This window comes from Lithobates pipiens, unplaced genomic scaffold (genome assembly GCF_037356315.1).
Source record: "Lithobates pipiens isolate NorthernLeopardFrog02 unplaced genomic scaffold, aLitPip1_a1.2 Scaffold_8, whole genome shotgun sequence".
Classification (NCBI taxonomy): Eukaryota; Metazoa; Chordata; class Amphibia; order Anura; family Ranidae; genus Lithobates; species Lithobates pipiens.
This window is the reverse complement of record NW_027507903.1, coordinates 565,395,967-565,407,672: the sequence shown is the minus strand read 5'-3', so window position 1 is coordinate 565,407,672 and position 11,706 is coordinate 565,395,967.

Sequence of the window (11,706 nt, the reverse complement as noted above, 5' to 3'; positions counted from 1 at the left end):
GGGGACCAACTGTGCGGTTTCCCTATTCTAGCCCTAACTACATCCCAAACCCTCAGCGTGGTCCGCATCGAGGGTGTAATCCCGGGATTGGACTTGGGGCCTCTGTGGACCAGATTCCGGAGTGCGGAGTAAGAGCCTAGGAGTGCCGCCTCAAGGGTAGCTGCAGGGTTTGCCGGCTCAGCCAAAAGCCATCACCGCACCATTACCAATACTGCGGCCCAGTAGTATTTCACAAAACACGGTAAAGCCAAACCCCCCAAGGAGAGCGGAAGCTGAAGCGTGCTCTGCGCTATCCTCGGGGTGCCGCCATTCCAGATAAAGGAAATAATCAAACTAACTTCCGAAAAAAGGCCTGGGGAATATGCACTGGAGTTTGCCGAAACAAATAGGTGAACTTGGGCAGGACCGTCATCTTAATCAAGTTGACTCTGCCCACTGGCGAAAGAGGCAAAGTCCTCCAACCCGAGCAGTGTCGCGTCAGTAAAGACAGAACCGGGTCAAGGTTAAGGGGTATAAATCAGGGCAGGTCTCTGTGGATTATTACCCCCAAATATTTAAACTGGGTGACCAGTTGAAGTGGGGCGCTAATCGGGAGCCCAGCATCCGAGGGGTGAAGAGCAAACAGGACAGACTTGTCCCAGTTTACTCGGATCCCTGAGTACCTGCCAAAGTTATTGATAAGGGAGAGGGCTTCCTCTAGTGATGTGGACACCTCCCGGAGGTACAAAAGGGTGTCATCAGCATAAAGGGAAATTTTCTCCTCCACAGGGCCCAAGGGGATGCCACGGATCGCCGAAGAAGATCTAATCATGATAGCCATTGGTTCTATACGCAAAAAGCGCTGGAGAGAGCGGGCATCTCTGTCGAGTACCCCTGCGGAGGAGAAAAGGGGGAGAGATGACCGATCCAGTGCGCACTCGTGCCCTAGCTAGCCCTTACCCAGGAAACAAATCTGGGGCCAAAGCCAAAGCGGAGCAGAACCCCCCAAAGATACTCCCACTCGACAGAGTCAAATGCTTTTTCAGCATCGAGGGAGGCCACTGCATCCGCTGGGGCCAAGTGGGCATCAGGTCCCAGAACCGTGTATAACCCCCGAAGATTAATATCCGTACCCTTGCCTGGCATAAAACCTGACTGGTCCTCGTGAACCAGGGTAAGGATAACCTAATTTAATCTCCGCGCCAAGATTTTAGTAAGCACCTTGGCGTCGGCATTAAGTAAGGATATGGGTCGATAGGAGGAACACAGCTCCGGGTCTTTACCCGGTTTGAGTATAACCACTATAATCGCCTCCGCCATGGACGCCGGTAGGGCCTCCCCCGAAGAGATTGGACTATCATACAGTGTAGCCTGGGGACCAACTCCTCCCCATACTGCCTATAAAATTGCGGAGGAATCCCATTAAGGCCCGGAGTTTTCCCCGCCTGGAGTTCCCCCAGCGCCCGCCAAACCTCTTCCTCCGCTATGGGGGCCTCCAAGGAGTCCCGGACCTCAGGAGAGAGAGTAGGGAACTGTATACGGTTCAGGAACCGGTCAAGGTCAGCTTCGGAGTAGTCTACTCGAGAGCTATAGAGATCGCTATAGCAGGAGGCGAACCGGGCATTTATGAGTGAGGGGTCCACCAGCACCGTGCCATCCGAGCCCCGAATACGGGCAATAGAGGTGGTAGGCTGTTGCTCTCTAGCCAACCAGGGCAGCAAACGGCCGGTTTTCCCCCCCTGCTCAAAAATGCGGTGCGTCTGAGCCAGTTGTTGCTTGTTCGCCCCCGCCACCCTAATAAGCATCACCTCCCTGTAGGCAGTTTGCATGTCTAAGTAGGTAACGGGGTTCTGGGTGGAGGTGAAACGAGCCTCCAGCTCCCTGGCAGAAGCCTCAGTCTCCGCCAAGGTGATCGCCGAGTCGTGCCAGGCCCTAGCAATAGAGGATTGGTATGCCCCCCTAATATATGCCTTAAACGCATCCCACACATTAAGTGCTGAGGTCGAACCCGCATTTGTCAGCCAGTAAGTCTGGATATGTTTAGAAATCTCTATCTCCACCAATGGGTCAGAGATCCAGTACCTGCATAGGCGCCAAATTCTCTCCGTGGGGGGAGTCAGCATTTGAAAGGTGCATAGCATGGGGGCATGATCCGAGATTCCTCTCGGAAGCATGTCCACCGCCCGCATTCGTGAGAGCATCCCGCCACTAACCAACACCAGGTTCAGGTCAATCCGTGACATAGCTCTATATGATGTAGAGTGACATGTGTAGGCCCTCTCTCCCGGGTGTCGCCACCGCCAAACATCAGTAAGGCCATACAGGTCCACCCATTTCGATAGCGGGGAGTCCACTCCACCCCCCCAGGGACATCCTATCCAGTGCAGGGTTTGGAACCATGTTAAAGTCACCCGCGATAATAATGTTATCAGTGGGGTAGCTAGAGATAAGGGGAACCAGAAGCTTCAACAGGGCAGTGGCAGCCGGGGGCAGGATGTAAAGTCCCACAATTACCATTTCCACCATGTCTATAACAGCATGCAGGATCACATATCTGCCCCCCGGGTCTAGTTGAACATTTAATATTTCACACGTCAGGGTTTTGTGTATCAATACGCTAACCCCTCGGGCATAACATGAATAAGTAGAGTGATAACCCCTGCCCACCCACTGCCTCCGCAGGCTTAAGATCCTACCCCCCACAAGATGTGTCTCCTGCAGGATGCACACATGTGGGCTATGTTGCTTAAGATAGGCCCATACCAAGGAGCGTTTCAGTTTATCGTTCAGTCCCCGGACGTTCCAGGACAGCAGCCTCATCTGAGTCATAGCGAGGTCTGCCGCAAGTGAACGCCAGGGGAGCACCGCATCCCCGGGCCCGAGTGTAGACAAATATCACTCCGCCCCCTCCCCGGCACCAGCCTGGAGGCCCAGACCGCCAACAGCAACCACTGCCAATGGTGGGGGTCCCACCCGAGAAAGGTACCACTGCAAAACCATTCCAACATGTAAAATAAAACAACCCAAAACCCCCCCACCTTCCCCCCACCCTGCACTGCCGTTGGGGAACTCGGAGTGCCCATTCCCAAAACCAAAACGCAGCTCAACCGGAGCAAATCAGGTAGAACTCCTGCGGGGGCACAGGGAGAACTAAGAGGGGTAGCCCGAGGTGGAGTTGTGAGCCGAAAATTGCACGGTCGCTGACGTCCGCGCGGCACCAACCCCAGCCCGGGAGACCGAGAATAGAAAACCAGCATAGACAGACTAATGAATCAGGATCACTTGACCGAGGTCAAGGGCACATACTGTTATGCCCCGTACACGCGACCGGACTTTTCAACATCCAAAGTCTGACGGAATGATTCCGGCAGACTATTCGATCGTGTGTGGGCTGCAACGGACTTTTGATTCGCAAAAGTCTGACAGACTTTAGAAATGGAACATGCTTCAAATTCTTTCAACAGAACTCTGCCGGACCCAGTTCCTACCAAGAAATTCGCTCGTGTGTATGCTATTCCGACGGACTAAAACCGACGCTAGTGCAGCTATTGGCTACTGGCTATGAACTTCCTTATTCGAGTCGAGTCGTACGTCATCACGTTCGAATCCGTCGGAGTTTGGTGTGATTGTGTGTGGCCAAGTCCGCTCATTCGGAAAGTCCGTCAGAACTCTGCCGGAACTCCGTCAGAACTCCTTCGAAAGTCTGTCGGACATAAGTCTGGTCGTGTGTACGCGGCTTTAGGAATCTTCTGGTGTGATCAGTCAAAACTCCAGATGTATTGAGAAGCAGACAATTTATTTCTGATGTGGCCCACAAAAGGGAGAAATGCTTACAGGACAAAAGCTGCAGTAAAGTCTCACAAAAGAATGTGTCTCCCCCTCCTTATTCCCTACAAGTATATCACCTCTATGCTTCTATTGGCTGAGGAAACATAGATAACGTGTCTGGTACAAACTAGTACTTTATTTTGGTATCCAGATTTCCTGTACAATCTTAAGCTATCATATATAGTTAAACCTAATCATCCTACAACTTACTATGGAGTTAGTTATGACAAAACAATACAAGTTAATACAATAATGTGCTCAGAAGTAAATTTTTAAAAATCAGTCTCAGGAATATTGTTTTTCTAATAGTCACACAATAAACATTTAAAACTTTTCTAACATTCCCTCCTCTTTGTGTGACTATTTTATCTCAACACATTTCGATGATAGTCCCTGTGTTATACACTTTCGGACTGTATGTCATTAAGTTGAGCTTCAATGTCCGCATAAGTCTCCTCAGAGGTAGAGAGGGTTTGATACATTGTTCTTGAGACTGCAGTTTCAATCAGTTTTTGTGAAAGTCCTCGAATACAGGGAATGCAGCAGCATCCGCAAGTGACCAAAACAGCCAAAGCCACAGCTATTGAGATCAAACATGATGTGATAAATCCAGTCCATTTACCGAACCATCCTTCAAGCCAGGTTGTGAATGGATCATTAATACCTGAGTTTTCCTCCAATTAATTTGATAACGCAGTCAGTCCTTCCAAGGCTCTGGTCACTGTCCCTCCAGGAGCTGTATTGTTAGGGATAAAGGTACAACACATGCTACCAAACATTTTGCATACCCCTCCTCTTTCAGCTAGGACTATATCTAAAGCCATTCGGTTCTGCCAGGCCATTAGAGATGTGGGGGCCAACTGTTCTGCTAGGCCCTTCACAGCATCCCTAGTATAGTTTACAAATCGTTGTTGGTTATAATATATATAATTAATCCAGTCAACATTTTTATTTATAGTCACCCACCAGAGAAGAGACTCAAACCCAGCTGTCACCTGATTCCTGGCTTTAAACTCATCCGGCATCCCGCGAGCAACCCCAAACTCATCTATGTAGATCTGAGAGTCAAATGACCCCAAGGGAGAGGTGTCCCTCTGATACTGTCGGCGACTCTTAGTCCACGGGTATTCTGACAGGATTCTTAGGGGCATAGCCACCTGGACCATAGCGCAATCCCCTCGGGCATTGGCTGGTAGTCTAGCTCGCAGTTTCTTATCTCCACACATCCACCAGACATCAGCTCTCTGAATGTCATGTTCAACCCAGTCACCATTGTCCGTGTTAATCCTCTCCACAAGGTAGTCATCAGGTAGTGACCCAAGATCCACCGCGCTACGGTTCCCTGGGAGTGCAAAACAAGTAAAGTTGCCCGGATAAGCGGTAACCGCTGGAGGTATCTGAGGCCTCTGTACTGGGGGAAACAACAAACTCAATGTGTGACAAGTAGAATTTGTTTCAGGTTTATAGCTCTTATTGTACAATTGCAACATACTTTTTAAACCTTCTGGATCTGTATTGTGATCTAGAGGAAAAGGAACTGTTGCTAAATGTGGTCTGGCTCCGGCACAAACTAAACAGTTTTCCTTTTTCAGAGTTCTAACCGTGTACCTCAACCATTCTAACCACTCATTTTTTTCTTGGTAGCCCGTCTCCAAAGCTATGGCATCTTCTATTGTTAGGTTAGTAAATCTTATAGTTTTACTCAGAACTTCTATTTTAGTATGGCCTTCTTCTTTCCCTTCTGAGTCTACCTTTCCTGTTGTCTAGTTTTATTAGGTGGTAATACCTCAAGGAAAAATGTTCCTGAGGGGTCAGTTCCTGACACCCATACTCCCATGGAATACAACCGCTGATCTTCCTTCCTCGGCTCCTTTAATGTTATTAATATTTGGTTACAGTTCTTACTATTTGTGCAGGGGGAGTTGGCCGCTTTTGTGATTATGAGTCTCTCCTTTATTCCACTCTTTTTAGCCCCTGGTTGATTATACCCCCAATCTTGATGCGTTGTGGTACACAGGGCCTGATCCCATGCTTGACATCCTGCCCTATTCCAGAGCCAGCAGATATATTTATCTGCCCATAGAAGTCCTTTAGCCCCAGTTGTATCCCCACAATCTGCAATCTGACAGAAGTCTACCAGTATAGTGCTAGTTATTCCCTCTATAAAGTTTTAGATTCAATGCTTTTCCTGTTCTTTCCTAATTCAAAGGTTCCTCTACTCTTCCATAATGTATAACCCCTCTTATGGATGCCTCTCCTAGAGTCACCAGTAACCCAAGGATAATTACTGTCCCTTTCATCCTACCCAGCTAATCCAGCGGATAGGATAGGGGAATTGGAAGGGGAGGGAGACTTCACCAGTTTGAGACAAGTCCCACCTTGTGTGAGACCTCCCTTTGTAGCCAGATTTTCTGAACCTCTTGTAGCCATCTGGCCCTATTCTGCCTGTAAAACCTTTTTGTAATGGGTCTGGTGAATCCAGGTAGACCTCTCTGCAAGCCTTATCACAGTAGGGGTAGTTAAGAGGACTTTGAAAGGACCATCCCACCTTGGGGAGTACCACTGCTTTTTTCTTATTACTTTTTATTGAGACCCAATCTCCCACATGCACCTTTTCATCTTCTTAAATTGGACCTTCTAGGACAGAACCAAAATCATTAGTACGTCTTTGTATTAATAACCTAGACATGTATTCTGCTGGTGTATGCTCAGACTGCTCAGTAGGTGTTTAATTTGATTGTAAGGGTATCTTATATGGCCTTATCATTCCAAATGGGCTTAAAGCTTCTTTTGTGGGTGTGATATACATACTGGTCACAGCTACTAGTAGGCAATAAATTCAATTATTTTTACCTGTTTCTTCCATAGCTTTTCTCAGTTTGCTTTTTAGAATGCCATTATGTCTTTCTACCAATCCAGCTGACTGGGGATGATAGGCACAATGGTATTTCCCTTTAATTCTCATCACTTCTGTCAAATGTTGTATATTTTTAATTACAAAATGAGGTCCATTATAATTGTCTGTGCATCTGCACTTCCTGTCGGGAGTGCCTGGTTACCAAACAATATTTCTTCCTTTAACATTTGTGTAATTCAATAAAATCCATGCAAATGTGTTGGAATGGATATTGCTGTATGGGGAACTTCCCTTTCTGTGGTCTTATGCCTCCCTGAGCATTGTATCTTGAACATATAATGCATTGAGAGCAAAAAGTTTTTTTTTAGTAGTTAGTGAAGCCGTAGACTGTACATACCTTAAATAAACATCTCAGTCATCCCCCTGTTTGACACATGAGTTACTCCATATACTGCTGTATATCAGTAAGGACTGTATGATCTATCTCTATGGATTTCTCGTTCTGTCATTATTTTATGTGTTTCTTGTGCCGCTACTTTGGCAGCTTCATCTGCCCTTTTATTTCCCTTTGAGATGGGGTCCGCATATTTTGTGTGTATAATTGGATAACACCTCAAATTTATTGGGATTTTTAAGGCAATATAGAAAAAAATAATACTGAAATATATATGAAAAAATATATAAATTTTTATTACAACTATCAAAAGATATTACAAAACCACAATGATCCATAAAATAACAGTGTTGTGCTAACATATGTATATGGCATAGAATGTTACTACATGTGTAGACTCTATCCAGCAAAACAGGCAGCTCTTTTCCTACGCGTTTCGAAAAATGTGCATTAACAATTTCTTCTTCAGGGAAGCCACTGTCTGCAAGCACACAACAAGCAATAAATATTACAGAAATTACATATATACAAAAGACATGATACATTGAAACCCAATACTTGAATACTCACATGCTATTTCTGTACCAAAAGTAGGCACTATCTCCTCTTTAGGCGACCGTTCCAGAAATGGAAAGACAGGCCAAGAGAGGAGGGGATTGAGCCACAAACGTGGAGATGGTAAGGATAATGGTAATATGGATCTGTTTGCAAGGTCACCGCATTCAAAGCCCTGGAGTCCAAATGAACTCAACAAAGGATGGGAATAAAAGATTCCTTTGCACAAATGTCCAATGACCCATCAAATAGGAAGATGTTATGTTGTATAAACCTCAATCTTGTCTAAAAGACCTACAACAAAAAGAACCAAGAAACATTTTAGTCTACTCCCTAGCCTTACATCTAACATAGGACAGAGATTCCCAAAGTGTAGCTTACCGCCATAACGAGGTTTCCTAGTTTTATACGAATATCACCGAATCTGGGGCATCCAAAGGACATAGGAGAAATTCCCACCTACTTAGAGCTTCTGGCGTCTGCCTTAAATAGCCCTTATTGAGTGGATTGGCACCAAAAGACTTCCTCCAATCAACACAGTCATTGCTTACAGTCATTGCCCAGTAAGATGTTTTCTCCAGGAAGTACAAAAGGTTTTTTTTTTTGTCACTTCCGGTTCCGGAAAATGACGTCATTTCCGGTTTCGGCGGAAGTGGCCATACCGGAAGTGATGTAAATGGCGGCAAAAATGCCACGATTTTGACCAATAAGAATCTATATACCTGGAGCAATCACCTGGGTGATCTCCAATGAAAAAAAGTTATTGTTGAAAAGAGGAGGAGCTCTTCGGAGAACCTCCAATCAGAATGAAGTGGTTAGAGAGATGGGAGGAGCCTCTGTGTTGATTGGAGGAAGTCTTTTGGTGCCAATCCACTCAATAAGGGCTATTTAAGGCAGACGCCAGAAGCTCTAAGTAGGTGGGAATTTCTCCTATGTCCTTTGGATGCCCCAGATTCGGTGATATTCGTATAAAACTAGGAAACCTCGTTATGGCGGTAAGCTACACTTTGGGAATCTCTGTCCTATGTTAGATGTAAGGCTAGGGAGTAGACTAAAATGTTTCTTGGTTCTTTTTGTTGTAGGTCTTTTAGACAAGATTGAGGTTTATACAACATAACATCTTCCTATTTGATGGGCCATTGGACATTTGTGCAAAGGAATCTTTTATTCCCATCCTTTGTTGAGTTCATTTGGACTCCAGGGCTTTGAATGCGGTGACCTTGCAAACAGATCCATATTACCATTATCCTTACCATCTCCACGTTTGTGGCTCAATCCCCTTCTCTCTTGGCCTGTCTTTCCATTTCTGGAACGGTCGCCTAAAGAGGAGATAGTGCCTACTTTTGGTACAGAAATAGCATGTGAGTATTCAAGTATTGGGTTTCAATATATCATGTCTTTTGTATATATGTAATTTCTGTAATATTTATTGCTTGTTGTGTGCTTGCAGACAGTGGCTTCCCTGAAGAAGAAATTGTTAATGCACATTTTTCGAAACGCGTAGGAAAAGAGCTGCCTGTTTTACTGGATAGAGTCTACGCATGTAGTAACATTCTATGCCATATACATATGTTAGCACAACACTGTTATTTTATGGATCATTGTGGTTTTGTAATATCTTTTGATAGTTGTAATAAAAATTTATATATTTTTTCATATATATTTTAGTATTATTTTTTTCTATATTGCCTTAAAAATCCCAATAAATTTGAGGTGTTATCCAATTATATGTATCATTTCCGGGATGATGGCAATAACATGCCATAGCTCATGAGTCAAATCATTTTTACTCGCATATTTTGTGTGTGCTTGACATTTGCAGATTGCAAGCTTTTTTGGTAACTGTATTGCATCTAGGAGTTCTAAAATGAAGTCCGTGTGTGAAATCGGTTTACCACTGGAGGTGACCACCCCCCTGTTTTTCCATTGTTGTGCAAAAACATGTTCTGTTGAAAAGGCATATTGACTGTCAGTGTATATGGTTACGGATTTTCCTTCTGACAGTATGCATGCTCTTGTCAGTGCTACAAGTTCTGCAACTTGTGCTGAATAATATTTTGGTAGTGGCCCAGCTTCCAAAATCTCATCCTGTGTCACTACTACATATCCAGCTGCATTTGTGCCATCTGGATTTTTCTTACTAGAACCATCAACAAAAAGTGTAATGTCAGTGTTAGATAACGGTATATCTTTCAGATCACTTCGTGGCAGTACCTTTTCAGTGATGGCAGCAGCGCAGTCATGTTTTATGACCATCAGCAGGAAGTGGTAGTAGTGTGGATGGGTTTTAATGTAGTACACCTCTGTATTGTTATGTGAGGTTGTGTCAAGAGTATTGTCATACAGGAAAGGTGTCGTGCTGGGCTCAAATGTGATATCTTTTGTTGTAACAGGATAACAGACACTGCATGTGGTACCTTTTATAGTTAGTGTTATGGATTGTTTAATACTTTGATTAAATGACTATTTTCTATTATGTCAAGATATATGCTGAATCTCCTTACTCAAAATGCTTCACCTAGAGACCCCCCTCCCATCGGAGAGAGTCCAGGAGTCCACAAGCCAGAGCAATAAAGGAAGCTTTTCACTTGACTAGCGTATCCCAGATAACTTCCTTCTAACTGTTACGGATCCATCATACCCCTTTACCTTCTTTAAATAAGAGACCACACCGTTCTTATGGAGTATAAATGGCCATAACAGCCTTTTATTAACCAGATAAAATAAAATAAAACTCCAAAATAACTTTATAAAACAAAGTAATAACAACCATGAGAAACAACATGTTTCAACCCACGTTTATTGGTCAGTGACATAGCTATCTCCTCTTTCACCGAATATATATATATATATATATATATATATATATATATATATATATATATATATATATATATATATCCCTCTAAACCACACCAGTACACTGCGGGACCCTTATCAACCATCATAGGCCTCCAGCTGGGCCGCTCGGAGACACCCCCTTTTCCCGCAGTGCAACCACTGGTATTCACCAACCATTTGATGAATACACCGGAGGGGCCATACTACCGATGAGCCCCCCACCCCCATTTTGTCACCTCCGTTACCGCTCCCGTCACTGACCAACAAACAAAACACCGCCACAGCCTGATAGGATGACACCTCAACCTAGAGGGCCCTTCCACACCTGCAGGGCCTGCTGTATCCCCCCCCTGCAATCCCAGGGACCACAGATCAAGTCCCACATCGGTAAGGTGCACTCCGTCCCTCCGTAGGTAAAGGCCGACATTCTGCTCCAGCTCCCTGTGACGTACCACCAAACCCCCCTCCCGGACCAAAAACCTCCCAACCACTTTGTTAACCCAAATCCTGGCCTTATTGAGCCTGTCTACGGACCTAGCCATGCGCCACGCGGTCCTAGCCACCATATCGGACCACACCAACAATGTGTTCGGAAATGCCGAACGCAAGTACCCCAGATCCGACTTTACGTCCGCAATCAGGTCCCTGACCGTCCGCACCCCCAAATCATTCTCCCCGCGTGTATCACCAACACATCTGGCGGCCCGCTGAACCGCACATATTTTTTAACCTCCGGGACAACCCCCCCCCCACATCATCCCCGGCCTACCCAGCCACCTAATCTGAGCCTCCATCCGAGATATCCCCAACTGCCTCCCCTCAGGTCTGGCGTCCCCTCTCCTGGCTCCCCAGGAAACATAAGAATGTCCCACGATCCAGACAAGGCGTGGGTAACCTCCATCTGAAACGAAAAGACCAAACAAAATAATGGACAACCCCAGAGGGACACAGCAAACAACACCCCCCACCCCCATCACAACACCCCCTTTTTTTTTTTTTTTTTGCTTATATTGTAAGTTCCTTCACAGAAAATTCATTCCCAAACCAAACCTGGCCTAACGTAACTGCGGAATCTCCTCGATTCCCATCTCCCCAACCTACGCACTGCCGCCTCGTCCAACCCGCACCTGGCCGCCTCTGTGGCGGCCCCGATCCGGAAGGAGTGCGAGGCGTATGCCGAACCGTCCATCCCCAAGTTGCCAAGACATTTTCTCAAGACCGCCACTAATTGAAATCTAGACAAACAAGACCC